At 33.3% G+C, this 24,407-nt stretch overlaps 2 long non-coding RNA genes across 2 annotated transcripts in view; one reads left to right on the top strand and one right to left on the bottom strand.

Annotated features, from left to right (window-relative positions):
• Positions 1-24,407, bottom strand: part of LOC106635447 (uncharacterized) — a 116,081-nt gene that overhangs the window by 41,287 nt on the left and 50,387 nt on the right. The window lies entirely within an intron of this gene.
• Positions 1,986-23,966, top strand: LOC130540726 (uncharacterized). Its single transcript, XR_008954720.1, has 5 exons — positions 1,986-2,057; positions 18,315-18,340; positions 19,167-19,305; positions 20,579-20,638; positions 23,486-23,966. It is a non-coding gene; the product is annotated as an uncharacterized LOC130540726 (long non-coding RNA).

Genomic DNA, 24,407 nt, shown 5'->3' with positions numbered 1-24,407 from the left:
CCTTCATTCAATTTTGTCTCCTGTGTGTCTCACAGTGTGACATTCTCACTTTCCTGAGTGTGAATCCAATATTTAAAGATAACAGTGAAAATTATTTTGTTCATGCCCCCTAAACACAAACTACTTTATAATGGACTCAGCCAAGAAGCTGTGATCTGTTCTGTTGCTGGCAGAAAAACCAGGTGTGACAGATTTGTTGGTAGATGTTCCTAAATGTACTCCACGGCTTATTTAAGAGAATGCCAGAGAGTAATGTTGTATAAGAAATTTCTGAGCTATGCGCGGTGGCTCACGCGTGTAATCCCAGGACTTTGGGAGGCTGAAGCGGGTGGATCGCCTGAGGTCGGGAGTTCAAGAACAGCTTGGTCCCTACTAAATATACAAAAAAAATTAGCCAGGAGTAGTGGCAGACACCTGTAGTCCCAGCTATTTGGGAGGCTGAAGCAGGAGAATCCCTTGAACCTGGGAGGCGGAGGTTGCAGTGAGCCAAGATCGCTCCACTGCACTCCAGCCTGGGTGAAAGAGTGAGACTCCATCTCAAAAAAAAAAAAAAAATTAAAAAAATTAAAAAAAGGAAAACAGAAAAAGAAAAAGAAATTTCTGCCTAACCAGAAGATGTTAGGACCTAATTAACATGTGCATAGCGCAAAGTCTCCCATCTGGTAGCACACAGCTTCTGAAAAGCCATATGTTTATAAAGTTTGGGCTACAGTTATTTGTTAGTTTCAGCATCAGTTATTATTTATTCCACTTCAGTTATATATTTAATATCCATCCATTTCTCACCACTCACATGCCCTCTTTCTAAGGCAGCCTGGCTTCTGTCCAAGTAGGAGTACTGCACAGGTTTCTGAGTTAGTGCTCCTGTTTCATTCTTGCTAATACTGACACGGGCATAGTATGTTTAAAGGCAATATATGCCTGTGCCTACTCCTCTGCTTGATTTACTTCACATTGTTGTTATGGTGATGTATGGACTATTTATTATGACTTGCAGATTATTACTGATGTCCTTGAAGCATGATAAATGCCATGTGCATGTTTTTTTAAAATAAAATAAATATAGGTAGTCCTGTGTCTGGACTCTGACCCTCAAATCTAGTCTATTTTATACCTAGACTTATTTTTTTTCTAAGATGAAAATATACTGATTCCACTAGCCTGGTATATCATGTCTGTAGTATACTTTCATGCTTTCTTTCAACAAATCTAAGCTTATTTCTCACGTTTTCTATTATCCACACATCAACTATTGCTAAATATTTTTAAAGCAGTCTACTTTTTTACATCTCCATGAAAATAAAAATGCCCATTATCATTTGCTTTCTTTCCTAACACTTAATATTTCCCTAAACTATAGCTCTCAATTAAGTTCTCTCCTACATAGTTAGAATTACAATTAGTAAACAAATAGAATTCTACATATGCCTCTATTTGAATATATTTTTATTAGCATTCTACATATGCCTCTATTTGAATATATTTTTATTAGAATACTACATATGACTATATTTGAATATACTTTTATTTGAATTCTACATATGCTTGGCTATTCTTGGTGTTTTTCAAAATTCAGTTTAAAAGGATGGAATTCATTGCCTTCCAAATTCTCTCCAGATTCATTTCCTCCTTTTTATTTCCCTAATTATTTGCTTATGGTTCCACCAGTATGTACTCTTGAGAAATGGTCATGTATGTGCTGAAGGAGATGTGCACAAGGATTACATAGATACATATGTTATAACATGAAGAAATTGTTGACGTATTTACTTTAAATTAAAAACTCATTTTAAAATAATAGCATTAAAGACATTTAGATAAAATACACAAAGAGACAGATATGTCTCACAGGTGTTTACCTCCTTTCTATATACCTTAGTAAGGTTTTCAATACAATAAGAAATGCAGGGGATTTGAATCTAGGCAAAATGAAGCCATGGCCCATGATTCTTCTTTACAATGTGGCTTCTATCTGGACAGATGGGACACCAAACATTTGATAGAAGATTATTAATATGAGTGGTAGTAGGACAGAAAGACTGTCACATATTTTTGAGGTATGTATTTTATGAAGCATAGAGTCCATTGAAAATTCATAAAAGCTCCCTTATGGTGATTTCTTTCAACCACCTGATGCTTATGGCAACAATATAGTTGTTAAAAGTGCGTGGATGACACTTTTAATGTTCATGGAGGGTTGTTGATTTCTAAAATTAAATAGTTATAATAAATATGCAGGCTTACACGAGTTAACAGATTTGATTGCGCTACCATGATTAAATGGTTTCTTTAGGGAAATATTGCTGAATATTTTTGTTTGTGTTAATTTGTAGACCTGTAACTTGGAGATACCTTAAAGTACCTATTATAACATGCTGGCCATACTGTAAAAATTAAGGTAGCATACAAATGTCAAAAATTGTGATTTTTAATATTAAGAAAGATGTTGAAAATAAAGATAAATGCATATTGTGTTCTTATTCTAGGAAAATGTGAATAAAAATCAGAGACATTGTATCTTTTTCTAAAAGCACTGATGGGAAAGTCTTGAAATAAGAGGTATAGTTTAAGAAATTAAGGGCATTATCAGCTCATTTCTATAGTTTTGTTAATTCAAAGTTCATGGTAGAGCACTAGAGCTTATAAATACACAATACAATTGAATGCATTGAGAATATTTCTTCATGAGTTAATCAAAGCAATTTAAAGCAGGTTACCTACCTCAAGAACGCTGGCCAAGGTTGTTAGAAAAATGGCTTGGGAAGTTTTAAACTTAGAAATAATGAGTTACACAAAATCCCAAGAATGAAACAGTAAATAGTGGAACGGTGTGCTATTTTTTTTTCCCATTAGTTCTTCTACTTAACTCTCTAATAATAAAGCTAGCAAGAATGAATTATATTCATTTTATCTAGTTATAAATGAGGGCAGAATGCAATGAAAGTTCGAATACAGCAGAAAAGCAAGGGAGGGGGATATTACATTTTTTTCCTATTTTTAATTACTCTTTTAAGAAATGATTTTCCTAAAACTTTATTTATTGAAAGAGTGAATTAAGGTCACAGATTTATTTGCTAACATAGTTATCTGCTACATAGCCAAATATTGGTAAACACTGGGTTAAATTACTGTAATATTTAATTGAATCTTAACTAATTTTAACAATTATCACTTAAAATTCAAATTAAATTTGATCACCATATTCTGTCCACATGAAGGAAGGGAGGGAGTAAAATAGGAAAAGAAGGAAGAGAGACAGGAAGAAAAAGAAGAAAGGAGAAATATATAATTACCATGAAATACATAAAAACATAAAAATACTAGCAGATAAACTAGCTCAAATGAAAACTATCAAGCTGTTTAAATATCACATAAATTAAACAAAGTTAGTCAATTAAGTAAGCAATTGAAATAATTATTGATTTTGAATAGTACCTGTATTAGTCCGTTTTCATGCTGCTGATAAAGACATACCCGAGACTATGTAATTTATAAAGAAAAAGAGGTTTAATGGACTCACAGTTCCAGGTTCCTGGGGAGGCCTCACAATCATGGCAGAAGGTGAAAGGCATGTCTTACATGGCAGCCAGCAAAGAGAGAATGAGAGAGGAGTGAAAGTGGAAACCCCTTATAAAACCATCAATTCTCATGATATTTATTCACTACCATGAAAACAATATGGGGGAAATCGTCCCCATGATTCAATTATCTCCCACCAGGTCCCTCTCACAACACGTGGGAATTCTGAGAACTAAAATTCAAGATGAGATTTGGGTGGAGACACAGCCAAACTATAACAGTACCTTTGAAACACTATTTTATTTTGGTAAAATAAGACGTAAGTCCTTTTACATATAATTCTACATAGAAGATCCTCATCAATATTAGACATTCTATAAACATATTAATGAAAGGAATATGCTTTTTATTGAAATCTTGACCACATCACTGGTTATCACATGATTTTCTAAAGAGATTGTCAACTATAAAGCTACTACATGATAATAGCTTAATAAATAGGTTTAGTGACACATCATTTAAGTTAAAATGCTTTCATTTCTTTTAGTTCTTAAAATGTATTCACATATGGAACTATAATTAACTTTTAAAATAGTTCAAGTATTTGATTTAATAAATAATCTAGAATGTTTTTTGCAGTAAAAATCACATTTATAGGCACATATACAATGTATATAATTATCTTAATCAAAAATTAAACTGTATAAAATTTTTCCTATTTTATTGTATAGGTTTGTGTATTCACATGTATAGGTATCTAGATACATAGATGAATAAATATAGATACAGCTATAGACATATACAGCTGATGATTCGGGAGAACTGATAAAAGTGAGGAATCTGGATGGAGTGGATTTGGATTTCATTCTTGATTTTAAGTCAATAAGGATAAATCATAAACTGTATATACGGTATTTAGCAAGCTTGACAATTAATAAGCAATTCATAAATGATAGTTATCACCATAATCAGTATTATATTTAATAATTATTTTTTCCCTTGACTAGAATTTCTGTTTAAGAGAAAAATAACAGTCACAGTTTTGACAGTCACTTAATTTAGTAGGTAGTTTGATGTCTACCATTTAACTTTATATTCATTTCTATATAAAAAAACATTAAGTGATTTACCCAGTACACAAAGCAAAGATGATAGCTGACCTTGGAAGAGAACCAAGAACACCTTTGTATTCATAATGCAGTTTCTTTTTACAACATTGTCTTTCTATTTTGTCAGGAAAAAAAAGAAATGAGTGAAAGAGGCATGAAGACTGGGTGTCAGAACTGGTTCTAAAATTTACAACTCTGTAAATTATGATACTTTATGGAGAACAATTTCAATTTCATCAGGTTCAATTGGGATAAATAATACTTTTCCCTGTAATGTGCCTAGATTATAAGAAGATGTGATAGTAGTAATTTAGCTTCTAATAGCTTGCTAGAGCTTAATTTGCAATTCATATTTATATATATTATTTGAAAACACACTTGCCAGGTGTTATTGTGCTTAAAAGTGAGCTACGCAGGAAAAATATATCCATTATAGTGACTAGCTAAATAGAGGAGGGACGAGTTATAACTGACAGGACAGGTGAAGGCAAATTCTGGAAGTAAATAGTATTTACTCGGGTGTTTGCTTCATAATTATTGGCTAAATTGTATGGTTTGATTCTATGCAGCTTTCCACATTCTTATTTCACAATATAACATTTAAAAGATTCAAGTAAAAACATATGTAGTATACTATTTATTCTGAATAATAATCATGTAGCATAATATACAGTCATCTGCCCTTATCCATGAGTGATGTGCTCCAGGACCCCCAGGGATTGCCTGAAATTATGGATAGTGCCAAATCCTATAGATGCCATTATTCCCCTACATACGCATACCTATAATAAAGTTTAATTAATGCACCAGGAATAATAAGAGATTAACAACAATAACTTACAAAAAACAAAAGAACAATTGTAACAATATGCTGTAAAAACTTATGTAACTGTGGTCTCTCTCTCAAAGTATCTTGTTGTATTGTACTCACCCTTCTTGTGTTGATGTGAAATTATAAAATGCCTCTGACAGCAGCATGGGATGAGAATGACGAAAGGGAGGGACAGCATGAGATTTTATCATGCTTTGCAGAGTGACATGAAGTTTAAAATTTACGAATTAGCTAATTAAACGGGATGAAGGCATGAGAGCAAGTAACAAATGCTTAAGCATATGGAAGTAACAGACTTGCTAACTCCAAAGAAAAGGCCAAAATTTCCTGTTTCTAATGTGCTAAATTTAGTAATAAAAAAATTATTAGACACAAGTGAGGTCACCATTGTGGCAATCTTGGGAGACACAGATGAAATGTAAATTCTCATTCCTGTAGAATAGGAATTTGGATAAGCACTTTAAGAGCGCTAACCCACAGTTATAGAAAGCTGCCTTTAACCTAAAGCATCGATTTATAAATATAAAGATTTCTTTGGATACAAAAACTGATAAGCCCTGGTCTCAGTATAGTCACAATTCGTCTTAAAAAAAGAGACGTCTGAGCTGTAAGAGCATTCATTCCAGGAGCTAAGAGGAAGAGAAAAGGGAAACCAAACAATCCGATTTTTCTATTACCTACTTCTTTGTCTTTCCCACTCCCCAATAAGCCAAGCTTTAACTGCTGATTGTTGTGTCTACTTAAGTAAACTGTTAACATAAGTTTCCACAAGACTGTGATAAACTATTATCCCAAGGGGAAAAGTGATATTGAAAGAGCCCATTTACTTCCATCCAATTTGGGGATTTCAGGCACATTAACACACATGAAGGGGGCAAACATGTTTTCAGCATAAGGAAGGGGAGTATAAGACTGCAAATTGTTACCGTGGGTGGCTGTAAAAGTGCAAAAGATCAGCCTAGAAATGAGGCGAGCAGAAATACCCTTTCTATTCCTTGTGATTTATCTGGAGTCTTCTTTAAGGATATCTCTTAAACACTTACACGAGGTCAAATCTAGAATCTTCCAACCTGATAATTTTTGTTGGTACACTGGTACCTTGGGGCCATCTAAAATGCTTAGTTTAAATTTTGGCATAGTATTACTTTAACCTATAGATTCAAACATTACAAAAGATGCTTTTTTGAGGTTATTATTTTAATTTCTCATTTATATAATATATTATTAAGGCAGCGTAATTTAAGAACTACATTATTAGTGAAATATGTGTACAGACCAAATTTATCTAACAAAGATTTTTAAAAAATACCTCCCTTCACTGTGTCTATTCAAAGGTTGGTAATAATTGATCAAATGCATGTGGAAATGCATCAACTTGCCCTTTTGCACACCAATCAGAACATACACTCATTTTTTTAAATTTCCTGGGTTATATATGAATATAACATATTCAAATAATTTTATTTGTATTGTAAGTAATCAGTTCTTGTTATGTGCAATCTACCTTCCTCTAGTAAAATTAATTACCTAAAATTACAATCACAGGGTAGTTGGCTAGTCTCATTTTTAAGTGAAAATAAATTAAAAATACACAGAAAAATTAGAGGAATTAATTTAATTTACTTTTTCTACATAAAACTATACATATTCTCCAGTATTATTTTCAGAATTCACTTAATAGTAGTTAATTAGTTTAATTGCAGACCAAGTCTAGGCTGATCAAATACATGAGAAAATGCATCAACTTGCTCTTTAGCACACCAAGCAGAACGCAGACTTGTATTTTTATTCTTTAAAAATGGCGCCAATCTTGTCTCTGGACACTGATCAGCACTTAGACCCTTGTCTGTACACAGGGAGTCCTATGCATTAACTTTGAGCCTGTTTATCTTCCTACCATAACAAGAGGTCCTGCCTATTCCCAAGGAACTCTTATTTGTTTAACGTATGCTAACACTCTGGTATTTGCAGTGGAATGGCAAGATTTATCTAGCTAAGGAGGTGCCTAAGTTTAATAACATATAAGTTCCACTGTGGAACTGAGGTAAAATTGGCTGAAGGTGGAATTCTTTGGAGGAGGTAAGTCATCTGAATTTTATTTTTTGAAAAAAATTCAAATTTTATTTTAGATACAGGGTATATAGGTGCAGATTTGTTACATGGGGATACTGCATGATGCTGAGGTTTGGAGTACAGATCTGGTCACCCTGGTAGTGAGCTTAGTACCTGATAGGTAGTTCATCAACCCACTTCCCCTCACTCCACCCTCTAGTAATTCACAGTGTCTTTTGTTTCTGTAGCTATGCTCATATGTTCTGAATGCTTAGCTCTCAGTTATAAATGAGAACATATGGTATTTAGTTGGGTAGTCCTGTATTAATTTGCTTAGGATTATGGCTCTATCCATGTTGCTGCAAAGGACATAATTTTATTCTTTTTTATGGCTGTGTGGTATTCCATGGTTTATATGTACCACATTTTCTTTATCCGATCTAACATTGATGGGCACTTGGGTTGATTCCATGTCTTTGCTATTGTTAATAGCACAGTGATGAACATACAAATGCATGTGTCTTTTAGGTAAAATGATTTTTTGGGGGGGTGTATATATCTAGTAATGGCATTGCTGGGTTAAATGTTAGCCCTGTTTGAAGTTCTTTGAGAAACCTCCAGACTGTGGCTTCTGAAATTGAATGACTAATAAAGAACTTGTCAAGCAAAAAAGTTCTGGAGGATGGATTCGCTGCTGAATTCTATCAGACACACAAAGAAGAACTGGTACCAATCCTACTAAAACTAATCTAAGGAATTGGGAAGGATGAGCTCTTCCCTAACCCATTCTGTGTAGCCAGCAACAGCCTGATACCAAAATCTGGCAGAGACTCAACAGAAAAAGAAAATTTCAGACTAATATACCAAATGAACATAGAAGCAAAAATCCTCAACAAAATACTAGCAAATCAAATCCAGCAGCATATCAAGAAGTTCATACACTATGAACAAATAGGTTTTGTCCCTCAGATGCAAGGCTGGTTCAACATCCAAGAATCAGTAAATGTGATTCACCATATAAACAGAATCAAAAATAGAAACCATATGATCATTTCAATAGATGCAGAGAAAGCATTCGATAAGATGCATGATAAAAATTCTCAAAAGACCGGGCATTGAAAATATGCCTCAAGATAATAAGAGCTGTTTGTGACAAACCTACAGCCAACATCATACTGACAGAGCGAAAGCTCGAACTATCCCCCTTGAGAACTGGAACAAGACAAGGTTGCCCATGCTCACAACTCCTATTCAACGTAGTACTGGAAGTCCTAGCCAGAGCAATCAGGCAAGAGAAATAAATAAAAGGCACCAAAATAGGAAAAAAAGAAGTAAAACTATCTTTCTTCACTGATGATATAATTCTATAATTAGGAAATGCTAAAGACTGTGCCAAAAGACTCCTAGAATTGATAAACGACTTTAATAAAGTTCTAGGATATAAAATGAATGTATAAAAATCAGTAGAATTTCTATGCACCAACAATGTCCAGACTGAGTGAAACCAAGAACACAATCCCACTTATAATAACCACAAAAAATAGAAATACCTAGAAATATATATAACCAAAGAGGTGAAAGATCTCTGCAACAAGAACTGCAACACATTGCTGAAAGAAATCAGAAATTACACAAATAAATGGAAATACATTCCACTATTGATTGGAAGAATCAATATTTTTAAAATGGCCATAATGCACAAAGAAATCTAACAATTCAGTGCTATTCCAATCAAACTACCAACATCATTCTTCATAGAATTGGAAAAAATTTATTCTAAAATTTATATAGAACCAAAATAGAGCCCAAACAGACAAAGTAATCCTAAGTGAAAAGAGCAAAGCTAGAGGCATCACCCAATCTGTCTTCAAATTATACTATAAGGCTAAATTAACCCAAATGGCATGGTACTGGTACAAAAACAGACCCATAGACCAATGGAACAAAATAGAAAACTGTGAAAGAAAGCTATACACTTACAATCATCTGATCTTCAACAAGGTCAACAAAGACAAGCAATGGGGAAAGGACACCTTATTCAAAAAATGGTGCTGGGATAATTGGCTAGCCATATGCAGAAGATTGAAGCCAGACCTTTGCGTTTCACCATATATAAAAGTTAACTCAAAATGTATTAAAGATTTAAATGTAAAAAATCCTGAAAGACAAAAATAGGAAATACTCTTCTCGACATCGAGCTTGGCAAAAGTTTTTTTGCTAAGTCCCCAAAAGCAATTGCAGTGAAAACAAAACTAGACTAGTGGGAACTAATTAAATTAAGAGCTTCTTCCCAGCAAAATAAACTATTAATAGAGCAAACAGACAACCTACAGAATGAGAGAAGATATTTGCAAACTATGCATCTGACCATAGCCTAATATCTAGACGCTCTAGGGAACTTAAAACAACAAGCAAAAAACAAATAACTCCATTAAAAATGGGCAAAAATTATGAACAGATAATTCTCAAAAGAAGATATACAAATGACAACAAACATATAAAAAATGCTCAGCATTATTAATCATCAGAGAAATGCAAATCAAAACCACAAAGAGATGCTATCTCACACCCATTAAAATGGCTATTACTACAAAGTCAAAAAACAAATGCTGGTGAGGCTGCCGAGGAAAGGAAATGCTTATACACTGTTGGTGGGAATGCAGTTTCTTAAGTCACATGAGATACCCATGTTATTTCTTATGTAGATCCACTGAATTAGGCTGATAACCCCAACTGCATAATTATTTTTTGTACCCAATATTCATTCACAAAATTTTTTCTTTCATCTTAGAATCAATACATGGGCTAGATATTCTGAAAGGTTTGAGGACCATGGCACAAATATGTGGACAAAAGAAAAATAAATTTTTATTATAACTACAGTATATTTTTCACTTTTAAGAGAAATGTTTTATCTGCCCTTTAAGAAAGCATAATGGTTTGTTTATTTATTTATTTATTTATTTTGAGACAGGGTCTCATTCTGTTGCCCAGGCTGGAGTGCATTGGCACGACCTCGGCTTATGGCAACCTCCGTGTCCTGGGTTCAAGTGATTTTCATGCTTCAGCCTCTTGAGCAGCTTACAGGTACCCATGATGGCACCTGGCTAATTTTTGTATTTTGGGTAGAGTCACCATGTTGGTCAGGCTGGTCTCGAACTCCTGACCTCAAGTGATTCACCCGCCTTGGTATCCCGAAGTGCTGGGATAACATGCGTGAGCCACTGTGCCCAGCCGCATAATGGTTTATTTTATATTATTTACTACTTTCATATTTTGCATATAATCGTGATGATTTTAGAGCTCATCAGAAAGAAAACCCTATTTAAAATTACTACGTGATGTTTTATTGACAAGGCACAGTGGACTTCTACACACACATGCCCACATCACACAGAAACATATATTTTACCTTCCAATTTACAATAAAAGAGTAATGAAATATAAATTATAGAATATCTTTAAAACAAAGAATTAACTAAGATATTTTTCTCTTAGCTGTTTCCATTGAATGACTTTTGATGTAATCTATGATTAATGTAGAATTGACCACCTTGTTCTCTTTAAAACTTCTTTTTACCAAACCTAATTTCTTGATTCCATTCTGTATTTAAAGCTCAGCTATGTATATTGATCAAACTGACCTCGCCCAAAATAAAACGGAAATATACATAATTTGGACATATGGTTTTGCTCTTACATTCCACATTAGATATGTCATTTGTATTTGAAGCACGATATTGACCTCAAATTATGAATCACTCATACAAATATATGGCATTCCCCTGTCTCTGGCCCAGCTTTAGAGCTGCCAACCAGCCATTTAAGTTAACACAATGAAACAGCATAAATGATATTGTCCACTGTTTATTTGTAATTACTTAATTCACATTTTCCAAGGATATAGGTAACAAAAACTTGTGGGCCTTCTGTGATGGATGACTCTCAGTGTAATATTTGATTACTTCAGAGGACATCTCATCATAACTTGGCTTCATTTCAGAACTTTTTTTAGGATGAGAGTAAAGAAAACATAAAATGCAGTCAACAGGAAGATAAAATTGATTTTCAAGCCAAGATAAAACTATAAGTCATTCACCCCTCATAATCATGACAAGGTTTTAAATACACATCAATCCCTAAAATATTTTAGAGAAAAAAGGGAAATTAGCGCTAAATAGAACAATAGTAATTTTTTGGAGAACAAAAATGCAGCAAATAAATGAAATATGATGTTCAAATATAGAATAAAGTAAGGTTATTGGTTTAGAGGCAGGGTTGAAAACCATGGCACATAATACATACAGGGGACTATTTGCACCAGGTTATCCTAAAGTAATTGAAAACTGAATTTATTTTTTAAGTAATTATCTAAGTAAGAATATATATATTAATATAATATGTAATATTTATATATTAAAGGTTAGAAAAACTATTAAAATGTAATCACTGCTCTAAGGGGCAGTTCAACTCTGGAATAGAAGCAAAATATCTTTGAAATCAAATTTGTAACAAATTTTTATTTGATTTAAATATTTCAGGTATTGTTTTATGGCAATTCACACATCAGTTTGCATCACTTGCTACCTTTCATGAGTTGATGACACAGGAATGTACATAAGAAAATGTGAGAAGTTCTTCTCAAGAGCATATATTTTTCATAAAAGTAGGTAAACAGAAATGATTTTCTTAGCGTTAAGCAATATCCCATCAAACATTAAAAATTACATGATTTTATTATGCATTACATTTGTGTCACCACGGGATGGATTTATTTATTTATTTTTGACATAATTATAGATTCCCCTTCAGTTGGAAGAACTAATACCGAGAGAAAATCTATATACCCTTCACCCAGTTTCCTATGGTGGTAACCTCTTGCATAGCAGCAGTATAATATCAAAACCAGAAAATTGACATTGACCTGATCCATCCACCTTATTCAGATTTCACCAGATTTACATGAATTCTTGCGTGTGTGTGCATGGATATGTGTGTATGTGGCCTTAGTTCTATGCAATTTTGTCCCATCTGCAGATTTGTTTTACCACCCCCTCACAGTCAATATACAGGACAGCTGCATCATAAGGATCTCCTTTTGTAACCTTAGCCGCTTCTAACCTCTGCTTCCTAATCCCTGGCAATAACTAACCTGCTCTGAATCTCTGTATTTTTATTATTCCATGAATGAAATATAGATGCAATTGTACAGTATGCAACCTTTTGAGATTAGCATTTTTAGTCAGAATAATTATTTAACATCTATCTAAATTGCTATATCCTTTTTGTTGCTTTTTATCACTGAGTATTATTTTCTAGCATAGATATACCACAGTTTGTTCAACTATTCATGTATTGAAGGATATTGGGATTATTTCCAGTTTTTGGCTATTATGAACAAAGGTGCTTATAAATATTTACTTTCAAGCTTAATGAATATAAGTGTTCATTTTTCTGAATTAAATGCCCAAAGTACAATTCCCAGAATATATTATAAACAAATGTTTAGTTATGTAAGAAATTGCAACAACCTTTTCCAGGTGACTGGTCTGTTTTACATTCCGGCTAGCAATGTCAGAGTGGTCCAGCTAGTTACTTCGTATGCTTATGAACATTTGATGTTAATCCTATTTGATTTTCCTCATTCTAAATGTGTAGTGATATCTCACTATGGCTTTAATTTGCTTTTCCCTAATGGTTAATGATGTTGAACATCTTTTTTATGTGCTTTTTATCAACTGTATACACTATTTGGAAAATTTCTCTTCATCTATTGCCCATTTTCTAATTGGACAATTTGGTTTTATACTGTTGAGTTTTGAGAGTCTGTTATATATTTTAGATGAAATACATTTGTTGGATATATGGATTGAAAATATTTTCTTTCAGTCTATAGCTTAGATTTTCTTTCTCTTCACATGAGTTTTCACAGAAAAAAAAAGTTTTCATTTTGTGGATGTCAGTTTATCAGTTTTTATTTTATGGATTGTGCTTTTAGTGTTAAGACCAAGAACTCTTCACCTAGCCCTATGTCTTAGCCATAAGATTTTTTTCTTTACTATTTTACTTTTTTCTAAAAAGTTTTTCAGCTTTGCATTTTAAATTAGGCCCATGACCCTATTTTCAGTTAATTTTTTATAAAATATGTGAGTTTTAGTTAATGGATCTTTTGTAAAATATTTTGTACTTATGGATATCCAATTACTCCACTACTATGTAGTAAAAACTTTCTCCTTCTTCCATGGGATCATTTTTACACTATTGTTAAAAATCTGTTGGTCTAATTTTTCGAAACTCTTTCTGGATTCTCTATTCTCATGGTTCTTGCTTCTGTTTCATTGAACTGAGGCTTCTCCTTCATGAATGCCACATTCTTTTACAAATTGTAGTTACACAGTAAGGCTTAACATCTGACAGAGCAATTGATACCACTTCTTTTTCAAGATAATTTTAGCTATCCCTGGTTCTGTGCTATTTCATATAAATTTTAGAATGAGCTTCTCGGTGCTTTATAAAGCATCACTGATATTTTGATGGACAGATATAGGAACTTATGAATTATTTTGGTTTTCCTATCCATTTACACACTATATTTCTCTATTTGGGACTGCTTTGGTTTATTTCATCAGGATTTTATACTTTTTAGCATATAAATACTATATATATTTGGCTAAGTATAGAGCTACCTACTTTCTTTGAAACACTAGTAAATAATGTTGCATTTTCAATTTCAGTTTTCACTTGTTTGTTGTCAGCATATAGAAATAAATTAATTTATATTCATATATCAATTTATGTAGCAACTGTATTTTTTAATCAATTGTATATTTCTTTATACAATTGCTCTTATATCCTGTGACTTTACTTAACTCATGTATTTGTTCTAGGAGATTGTGTGTGTGTGTGCGCGTGTGCGTGTGTGTGTGTGTGTTTGCGTGTGTGTTTGTGTGTGTGTGTGTGTATCTCCCTTGGGGTTTTCTACATAGACAATCATGTCATCTGAAAAAAAAGCTTTATTTCTTTCAATCTCTATGCACGATTTTTTTTCTTTTTTTCCCCTTCTCACAGTGGCATGATCTTCCAGTATTGTTGAAGAAATGTTGCAAAAGCAAACACGCTTGCCTTGTTCCCAATCTTAGAAAAACAGCATTTGACGTTCACTATTAAGTATAATGTTAGCTGTGGGTGTTCTGTAGATGCGCTACATCAAGTCAAAGACGTTTCCCTCTATTTCTAATTTAAAAAAAATCATTCTGAAATGGATGTGGAAATTAGTACCATGTAAAATGGTAAGATTACTCTGATTTTTTTCTTCAGCCCACTATTATGAAGATTTCATTAGTTTTCAACTGTTAACAAAGTCTTGCATGACTTGAATAAAGTTCATTTGGTCATGGGGTATCCTTCTTTTTGCACATTTCTCGATAGGATTTGCTAATATTTTGTTGATGGTTTTATCATCTATGTTTATGGATGACATTGTTCTCCAGTTTTCTTTTATTTTTAAAAATGTCATTTTTGTTTAGGTTTGGTATCAGAGTCATAGTAACTTTACAAAATAGTAGGGAAGTGTTCCCTTACAATAGATTGTAAAAAAAAAAAAAAGAGCGTAGTTAATTATTCTTTAATTGTTTGATAGAATTCACCATTGAAAAAATCTTATTCTGGCAATTTTTTTAACAGATTTCACTTTTAAATTTAACAGCTTCAATAGTTATAGAACTGTTTACACTGTTCATTAGATCTTGGCTAAGTTTTGGTAGATTTTAGTTTTCAAGAAATCAGTCCATTCTTCTGAGTTGTTGAAATTATGCATGTAAAGTTACTCTTCATATTCACTTATTATCCTTTTACTAAATGCAGTGTCTACAGTGATATCTCTATTTTATACTTGACATGTTAAATTATGTCTTCTCTCTTTATTGTTCTTCCTGCTAAAGTTTTATAAATTTTATTTTATGTCAGAGAAGTAGTGTTTTGTTCCTCTACTGGTTTATTTTTTTTTCAGTTTCACTGATTTCTGATCAATCATTATTATTTACCTCTTTTCAGTTTATTTTGCTCTTTTCTTCCTGGTTTCTTGAGGATGAAACTTAGATGATTGATTTGAGAGCGTTTGTCATTTAAAATGTAAACATTTATTGATATACATTTACCTCTCAGCACTGTTTTAGCTGCATCCCAGTTATTTTGATTTGCTGTATTATTATTTCCATTCAGTCCTATTTATATTATTAAATTTCCTTGGAGACTATCTCTTTGATCTATACATTATTTAGTAGTGTATTATTGAATTTCTAATATTTTAGAAAATTTCCAAGGGTTTCTGTGTTTTTGAAATCTAGTTTGATTCCTTGTGGTCAGAAAAAAATGCCATAAAATTTTAACTTCTTTAAATTTAGTTACAGTTTTATGGAATATAATGTCTTCTATCTTTGATGAATGTTTTATGAGCACTAAAAAAATTGTTGGCTAACATGTTCTACATAGAGCAATTAGATCCTGTTATTTCATTTTGTTGATCATTTATTTCTTGCAGTAGGGTAGAGGCAGAAGTTCAGCTCTCTCCTGAGTTCATTGTCACCACAGGAAGTTGATGAAACTAAAATGTCATCTGGATCTATCTTCCATTTTCTTATTCTACTTTTTTTGCTGCTGGGTAGGGGTAGAGGGTCAGCTCCCTATTGCAATCAGTTGACTACAGGGTTGAAGACAAGTGGCGTTCTTACTGGCCCTTAGTCCTATAGCCTTGAGTCTTGAGTTCAGTCTTGATGATGCCTACTGGATGAGATTCAGCTCATTGTTAGTGCCTGCCAACAATATGGAAGGGTACTGCGAAGTGGAGTGGTAATTAGCCCTTGCTTGCAATGCTTTATTAGGTCTCATTGTTATAGAGTGGGACTGGAAGTAAAAACACCTTTGCAAAAATTATCTCAGTGAGAGAAATCTAATCTAACTGACTCCATCTTGCTTTTAACCTCACAAGCTAATTGCCTTTGTTAATTTTAAAACAAAGATGATAGTCGCTTTCCAAAACTAAACCCCTCTTTGCTCAGAGACTAAAACCATCTTTGTAAGACTATGAAAGTTCACAAGAATAGGATTATGGGAGGGCCCTGAATTCTGCTAAAATGTAAGCATAGTAAAATGATAACTGGTCATTGTCTTCTATCTTGCCTTTCTATAATCACTTACTGCTTGAGAATCACATAGCTGGAGGTCACAGGATTTGTAACTTCCCCAATTGCTCCTATAGAAAATAACACTGTTGTCAGAACTTAAGATTGGTATTTGAGATATTTTTCAGATTTTTGCATTATGGAAACCAGCTGACTCTTTCCAGACCCATGATTCATACCAAGAAACTTGCTCAACCTGTCTTGGAACCCTCTTTTAGAAACTCTCAGCACATGAAGACCATTTGGACATCCCTATGATTTCATCTCCAACCAGTAAGCAACACCCATTTCTTCATTTCCTGCCCACCAAATAATTCTTTACAGTCCTAGCCTCTGAGCTTTCCAGAGAAAGATTTGAGATAAATATCCCATTAGCCTGCTTGGCTGGCCTTGTGTTAATTAAACTTTCTTTGCTGCAATACCTGCTGTTCCCAGTGCATTGGCTTTTTTGGGCAGCATGCAAGATTAGCTTGGCCTGTTACAGAGGTTCTTCACATCACTAACCGTATTCCAGTGACACTACTTAAGCATTTAGTTGGAGCACCATTTTTCTTCCTCGAGAAGATCAGCCCCCATTCAGTTTGCTAGCACCACATAGTGGGAGAAGCCATCTTGTCTCCTTCTACCAAGCAAGTGGATGAGTTTGAAGATCTACTTTATTCTTGGCATGAAAACCATAAATAGGGTATGATTGTTATGCTGGTGCTTGGCTACAGTTGGATCAGTGTTGCCAAAAGAGGTCTGTGGTGATGCCACCATTTTCCCACATCTCGGCTAAAAAGCATTGTAAAGCAAAGGAATATGGAGCTTTTTTTCCTCATACTTTTTTTTTTGAGCTTTTTTGTTTGTTTGTTTGTCTGTTTTATGCCTATTGGTTATAGGACAGAGAACTTTATGATGCTCTGTGTAGGAAAAATAGAAGGGAAAGAGAAAACCTAGGGAATACAACACTGTGTGATTCCTCAAGCTCCTATGTCCTTATGAAGTTTACCTACTTGTTTGAAACTTTCAGTCTTCTTGATTATATTATTATGCTATGTCCTGGGTCTTCTACTTGTAAGAGAAACAACCTAGGGAAAATGGAGCTAATCTATCTTGGCTGGAAGCAGATGTGTATGGATTGAATTTTAATGATTAATTATGCTGAATGAAATATTGAAACTAAATGCAAATGACCAAATATTTATTTCGAATAAGGGCCTTGTTTTACTTTTTTTAAATGCTGCAATGTTCCACACATTTTGAAAAAAAAAACAATCTTTCAAAATTCTGAGCTTGTAGTTTTGACATCTTTTCTAGTTTTGCTGAAATAGAAATATTACATGTGGGACTTTGAGAATAATAATTATGCCATTTTCTTCATTAATATTCTTGACATCAACTCATGCAGAGTTTAATGATTACTTTCTAGATTTTAATATCTCCTATGTGAACTAATAAGGCATCAACTTTAGAGTTTTTGTGTTGACTTAAATATTTAGATATTTTATGGTTTATGTATATTAATACTAGATGAATATGTAGTGGGCTTTATTTAAATGTTTCAAAGCTTTTCAAACATTGTAATAATGATGAATAACAAGTTTATATTCTGCTCATATTAGCTTTTCCTCTATTCCTTAGGGATTTTAGAAAATATAATTTTAAAGGTAAGTGAATTTTCTTTCAACTTACATATGTACAGTTTTACATACAAATTCAACCAATGTTTTCATTTGTAATTTAGAATGTGTTGCTTTATTTCTGAGAGGGGAATTCCTAAAATTTCTGTTTTAAAAACTTATCCAATATCAATAAATTAAAACAAGATGTTATCATTCCATGTAACTCTACTATATATTTATTTATCTTTATGATACAATCAGATTATTTTTTGAATTACAAAAACAAAAGATGTAAAGATTATAGGTGTCAGAAGTAGTTACTGGTCTTTCTTTTGATGCAATAAGCAGAATTGGAGATGAGATATTAATCCATTTATGCTGTTTATCTGCATAAAGACAGTTATCTCAAACTCAGGGTCAATTGACAATATTTAAGAATTATTGAAAGAAGCTTTTAAATTGAGATTTTTAGGATAATTATAGTCGATTTCAATCTTCTATGGGGCTTACATGATCCCACTAAATTGAGCTCTTTTAACTCAAGCAATTTAAAGGAAATCAAAAGAGGGAAAATAAAAAGAGATGAAAAACCTTAAATATTCGATGTAGGGAAGAAATAAAAAATGTAACTACTGTTAATTTACTTTATTCAACAATAACTGGGCCCAGGGTAAAATGTTGTAAGATCTGGGACTTCTTCTTATCAAAGAATTTAGCTTACAATGGATGTAGTAGGGGTGATTCTTCTTGGATGATATCTGAATTTCTTCAGAATTCCTATTTTCAGTGGCTTATCAACATGGAGAAGAATTTGTGTAGAGTATCATAAGATAACAATGTATCTGTGTTTATGTATGTGTTTCTTTTTAAGGAGGCAGCAGTTCAATACTACTTTAAAAATAATACTCCCTGGCCGGGTGTGGTGGCTCATGACTGTAATCCCAGCACTTTGGGAGGCCGAGACGAGCGGATCATGAGGTCAGGAGATCAAGACCATCCTGGCTAACACGGTAAAACTCCGTCTCTACTAAAAATACAAAAAATTAGCCTGGCGTGTTGGTGGGCGCCTGTAGTCCCAGCTACTTGGGAGGCTGAGGCGGGAGAATGGCGTGAACCTTGGAGGCAGAGCTTGCAGTGAGCCAAGATGGCACCACTGCACTCCTGCCTGGGTGACAGAGCGAGACTCCGTCTCAAAAAACAAACAAACAAATAAACAAAAAACTCCCTAAATATTCCCCATGAAAGTAGGGCCTAAATTCCACAGAACTCTCTCCCCAGTGATGTTGACATTTGCGGTAAGAACTTCCCTGTCCTCCTATTCTTCACATAGAATCCTAGTTGTCATTATTATAGGAACATCTGCCTTATCGTATTTGGGGTAACAGGATTTTCTAATTCTAGGTATCGAATTATGAACTAATCTTGTTTTTTGTATAAATCTTACTTTCTTAAATTACCTGCATTTAAAATTTTAAAAATACATTTTGGCTTTTTTTCCATTACAAAGATAAAATAGTCTTAAGTAGTATTTAGTTGGGAAGTCCCATGTTTATGCTAAATCTACTTACTTTTGTTATTTTCTCAAAATATTTTCTTGAAAAAATAATTAATAGATTTTTCTAAAGGTAATTTTAAAAATAAATTGACATTTAAATAATGTAGTTAATTACATTTAGTTACTTATCATTTAAGCAATGGAATTAAGATCTTAATTCAGTAGTTATTTAACTTCTATTTCACATAAAGACATATTGTATCTCTCAAAGTTTCAAATTATTTTCAACTTTTGTTAGAAATGAAGTCTTACTGTGTTTCGCTGGTTGGACTTGAACTCCTGGGCTCAAGCTGTCCTCCCACCTGAGTCCCCTGATTAGCTGGGACTTCAGGCACATACCACTGTATACAGCAAATTTTCAATTTATCAAAAGCTTAATTACATTTTATGACCATCAAGATTAGAGAATAAACATACATTGTGGATTATTGCATATAAGCATCTCTCTTTCTCTTCACATGTACACATAGTAAAAATGAACTACAGTTGTGGTTACTTACTCTATTTTAGATACTTACATCTTTCCCTTGTCAATAATTATGTTTATGTATTTATATATGTTATTCGTTATAAAAAGTAAATATTAACTAATTTTAAATAGTTTTAAAATATAGTATCGACTATAAATTAATGAATTCTATATCACAGTCATAAGCTAACATTGTAGCAGGAATTAATTTTATTATTTATTCATATTTATAAAACAATAGCTTTTCTTTCTATTTCAGACAAATTATACCTATTTTTCTCAATAACACATGGCTACAGTGAAAGACTTCCATTTATTGGTAAGTTTTATCCTTAACTGATGGATGCCCCATAATAATAGTAGACATGGTAAAGAAGAAAGAAATCCTTATATAACTTTCTGTGAAAGCCCATGATTTAGAGACTAATACAGTGGAGCTTATTGTGCAACTTACTGTGAAATTTCCTGATTTATTATGCAGTTCTTAGAGCTTATTGAGTGTCCTTATTGTCACACTTCATGATTTACTGAGTAATACAGAAGAGCTTATCACATAACTTGATAGTGAAATTCTGATTTACTGTGAAATAGTTGTTCCAATATGTTTCTACAATGGGAAGAGTTTATCTAATGTTTTCTAATTACAGACAAGCCTCATCAGACACTTCATTTTCAAAGCAAGTAATATCTATAAGAAAGCTTTGAATACATCTTTTGCAATGGGAAAATTTCTCCCTTCAAAATGATCATTTATCCTAATTTCTGCAGCATTTAAGTCTGGGAGTTGGCCCCAAGAAAATGAAAGGCCATTTCTACTTTATTTAATAATGTGCCATGATGACACACAGTTGATGATAGTTATTTTTTGAGAGACTAAAGTTAAATTTTTCTAAAAATAATAAAGTCACTACCCTTGAATGAATTAAAGGTCTCAAATTATTTTTATAATACCTGGCTTAACTGTTTCTCTCTTTCACTTACCATTAAGCAAAGCCTTAAGGGAGAAATTTTATAATTTGATAGTATGCAAAATTGTAAGTTTATAAATTACCACTAAAACTGTAATGCTTTCATAATATGTTTATGCTAGTTTTTGCTTCAAATATATGAGGAAATTCTATAACATGAAATGTTTTACTAATTTTTAAACTTTTTTGTTGAAGTAATTTTTATTTCTTAAACTTTATATAAGCTTAACAGTAATTAAATATCTGTAATGCAAATAAGTAACTTAACTCTTGAAAGAATCTATGACTTTGATGTTTAATTTCGCTTATCTGAAAACTAAATTGTGCAAATGAGTATTATTTCATTTAATTTCATTTAATCTATGCATATACTTTGATATAGAAGATATTAAATGTAGATTGTATGCAATTATAAAAATCAATACTCTATATGCCCAAATAGAATATCACTCATAGCTTGTAGAATGCTCCCAGGGAACATGAAAAACACAGAGAATTATTTTTACCAATTAGCATGTCTACAATTAGAAAATATTGGATCTCTTGACATCAGGGAGAAAAGAGAAAGGGATAGAGGGTTGGACACAAATCTTTGGGGAAATTTTATAGCTAGGAACAAAAGAAGGAAAAGTAGTAACTGAGCAAGATGGAAAAAGATAGTTATAGAGCTAAACACAGAATCTGAGGATACAGTGCATTTTTTCACCTTAAACTTAGCTAGTTTTGAACCGTCTGGTAAGGCTTATTATTTTCCTGGTAGCCAGTAGGCAATTTGATGCAAAGCTAAAAAGTTGTTATAAAATAGGGTTGATTGACAGATAATGGGAAGGAAAAAATCATATTAAAAAATGGCTTTACTGAAATCTAATGAAATATATTCCCTCAAAATGGAGTTGGTAAAGACAAAGTAATTACATAAGATGTAGATCCTATTAGATAATAATAGTACAAAAATAACAGAAGTAGACTATGCATAAAAATAGTTAATATATTAAAAGAAGAGAGCAGAAATTTTCGTTTACTTTTATGAAATTAAAGACATGACAACAGAACCTTAACTAGGAAAACTAAAGGGAACTATATTAAAAGAACACTACAGTTCTTTGAAAGGCATTGTGTGGTAACAGGACAGTCAAGAAATAAGATGGCAGGAAGTGGTACCAAATACTGACTCCACAACATATCTTTTATCTATTATGAATTGATGAATCCCTAATGAGAATGTGTTTGTGGATATAACTCAATCACACCATCTATTATATTTAGTAGTCATTTCATTAACAAATGCTTATCAAATTCACTTCGAATATATAAATAATTATTGTTCTAAAACGTTACGTTTGTGTATGATGTACCAATGAATAGAAACCTCCACTATAACACACACACACACACATACACTAGCACACACTTTCTTTAGTTTCTTTTTTTTTGAGACGGAGTCTTGCTCTGTCACCCAGGCTGGAGTGCAGTGGCACAATCTCTGCTCACTGCCAGCCTCTGCCTCCCGGGTTCCAGTGGTTCTTCTGCCTCAGCCTCCTGGACAGCTGGGATTAAAGGTACCCGCCACCACGCCCAGCTAATTTTTGTATTTTTAGTAGAGACGGGGTTTCGCCATATTGGCCAGGCTGGTCTCAAACTCCTGACCTTAGGCAATTTGCCCGCCTCGGCCTCCCAAAGTGCTGGGATTACAGGCGTGAGCCACCTCACCTGGCCCACACTTTCACATACACTTTTTTCTTTTCTTTTCTTTTCTTTTTTTTTTCTTTCTGAGATAGAGTCTAGCTCTGTGGCCCAGGCTGGAGTGCAGTGGCACGATCTCGGCTCACTGCAACCTCTACCTCCCGGGTTCAAGTGATTCTCCTGTCTCAGCCTCCTGAGTAGCTGGGATTACAGGTGCCCACCACCACTCCCCGCTAATTTGTGTATTTTTATTAGAGACGGGGTTTCACCATGTTGGCCAGGCTGGTCTCGAATGCCTGACCTCAGTTGATCCGCCGCCCTTGGCCTCTCAAAGTGCTGGGATTACAGGAATGAGTCACCACGCCCGGCCCACATAGACATTTAAACACAATTTATTAAATAGCAACATTTAAAATTTGTACTTTGTTATTTGAAATTCACAACCTTAGTCAAGTAATAAAGCAGGGTTGAATGGACAGTATTCACTCCGCTTCATATCTCTACACTCCCTACAGATCACTTTTTGGCCTTTGGCTGAGATCAAGAGCACTACCTGAAGATGAAAGATGAAAGGAGCTGATTTGCAGATTCTCTCCCTATACATTTTTGTTGTATTGAATTTCAGTTTCATTTTATTCTCTCATATTTCATGGAATGTTACAATTACCTAAATTATAGACTAATATAGAAGCTTTTGAGCAAAAGGGTGTATGTGCTGTGAAGGTCAACATTTTAAACGATCCTAAAACGTAATTGTTTTAGAACGGGCACTTGTCTGGGTCCCACTGAATGACTCATTTTACGGCATCACATTCAATATGGATTCTATCAAAGGAAAACCAACTCATTCTCAAGAAGAAAGTCATCCTTTGCATGTTATGTATCAATGATATCACTCATCCAGTGCCGGTTATGGAAAAATAGGTTTCAACATAGAGTGGCTTGTACTGTTTATTTAATAAAGCTTTCAGAATGTGTTTCTTTTATAATTTCAAATTATTGTAAGTGTTAAAGTAGGTCCTGCAATAGTCTCTATAACACAAGAAAAGGCTTCAAGGGAATTGTATACTCAATAGCACTCCAGTGGTGTATTGAAAAAATAATGCCATTATTACAATAGCAAACATCATCAACTATATAAATATCTTCTTGTCTCATTTAAAATATGCATAGGGCTTTATGTCATCCATTTTACAAGTGCATTATTGTCTCTCACAGCAGAGACCATGTGGGATGCTAAAATTTGAAAAGCTTTCTTATGTGTATATTGATAGATTATGCATTATTAGATGTGTATTAGAGAATCATGTTTTTGTGAAAAGCCGTAAGTGCTCTATTCAGCAAAAATGTTACTCTGTTCTTCAGACTATAGAATATGTTTGGCTTCCTGTGGTAGGATTTTTAGCCAATTTGTTGGAGTCTTTCCAAGGACAGTCA

The sequence above is a fragment of the Pan paniscus genome, chromosome 14 (genome assembly GCF_029289425.2).
Source record: "Pan paniscus chromosome 14, NHGRI_mPanPan1-v2.0_pri, whole genome shotgun sequence".
NCBI classification, from domain to species: domain Eukaryota; kingdom Metazoa; phylum Chordata; class Mammalia; order Primates; family Hominidae; genus Pan; species Pan paniscus.
The sequence above is the reverse complement of the archived record's forward strand: the minus strand, read 5'-3'. Positions and strand labels throughout refer to the sequence as shown.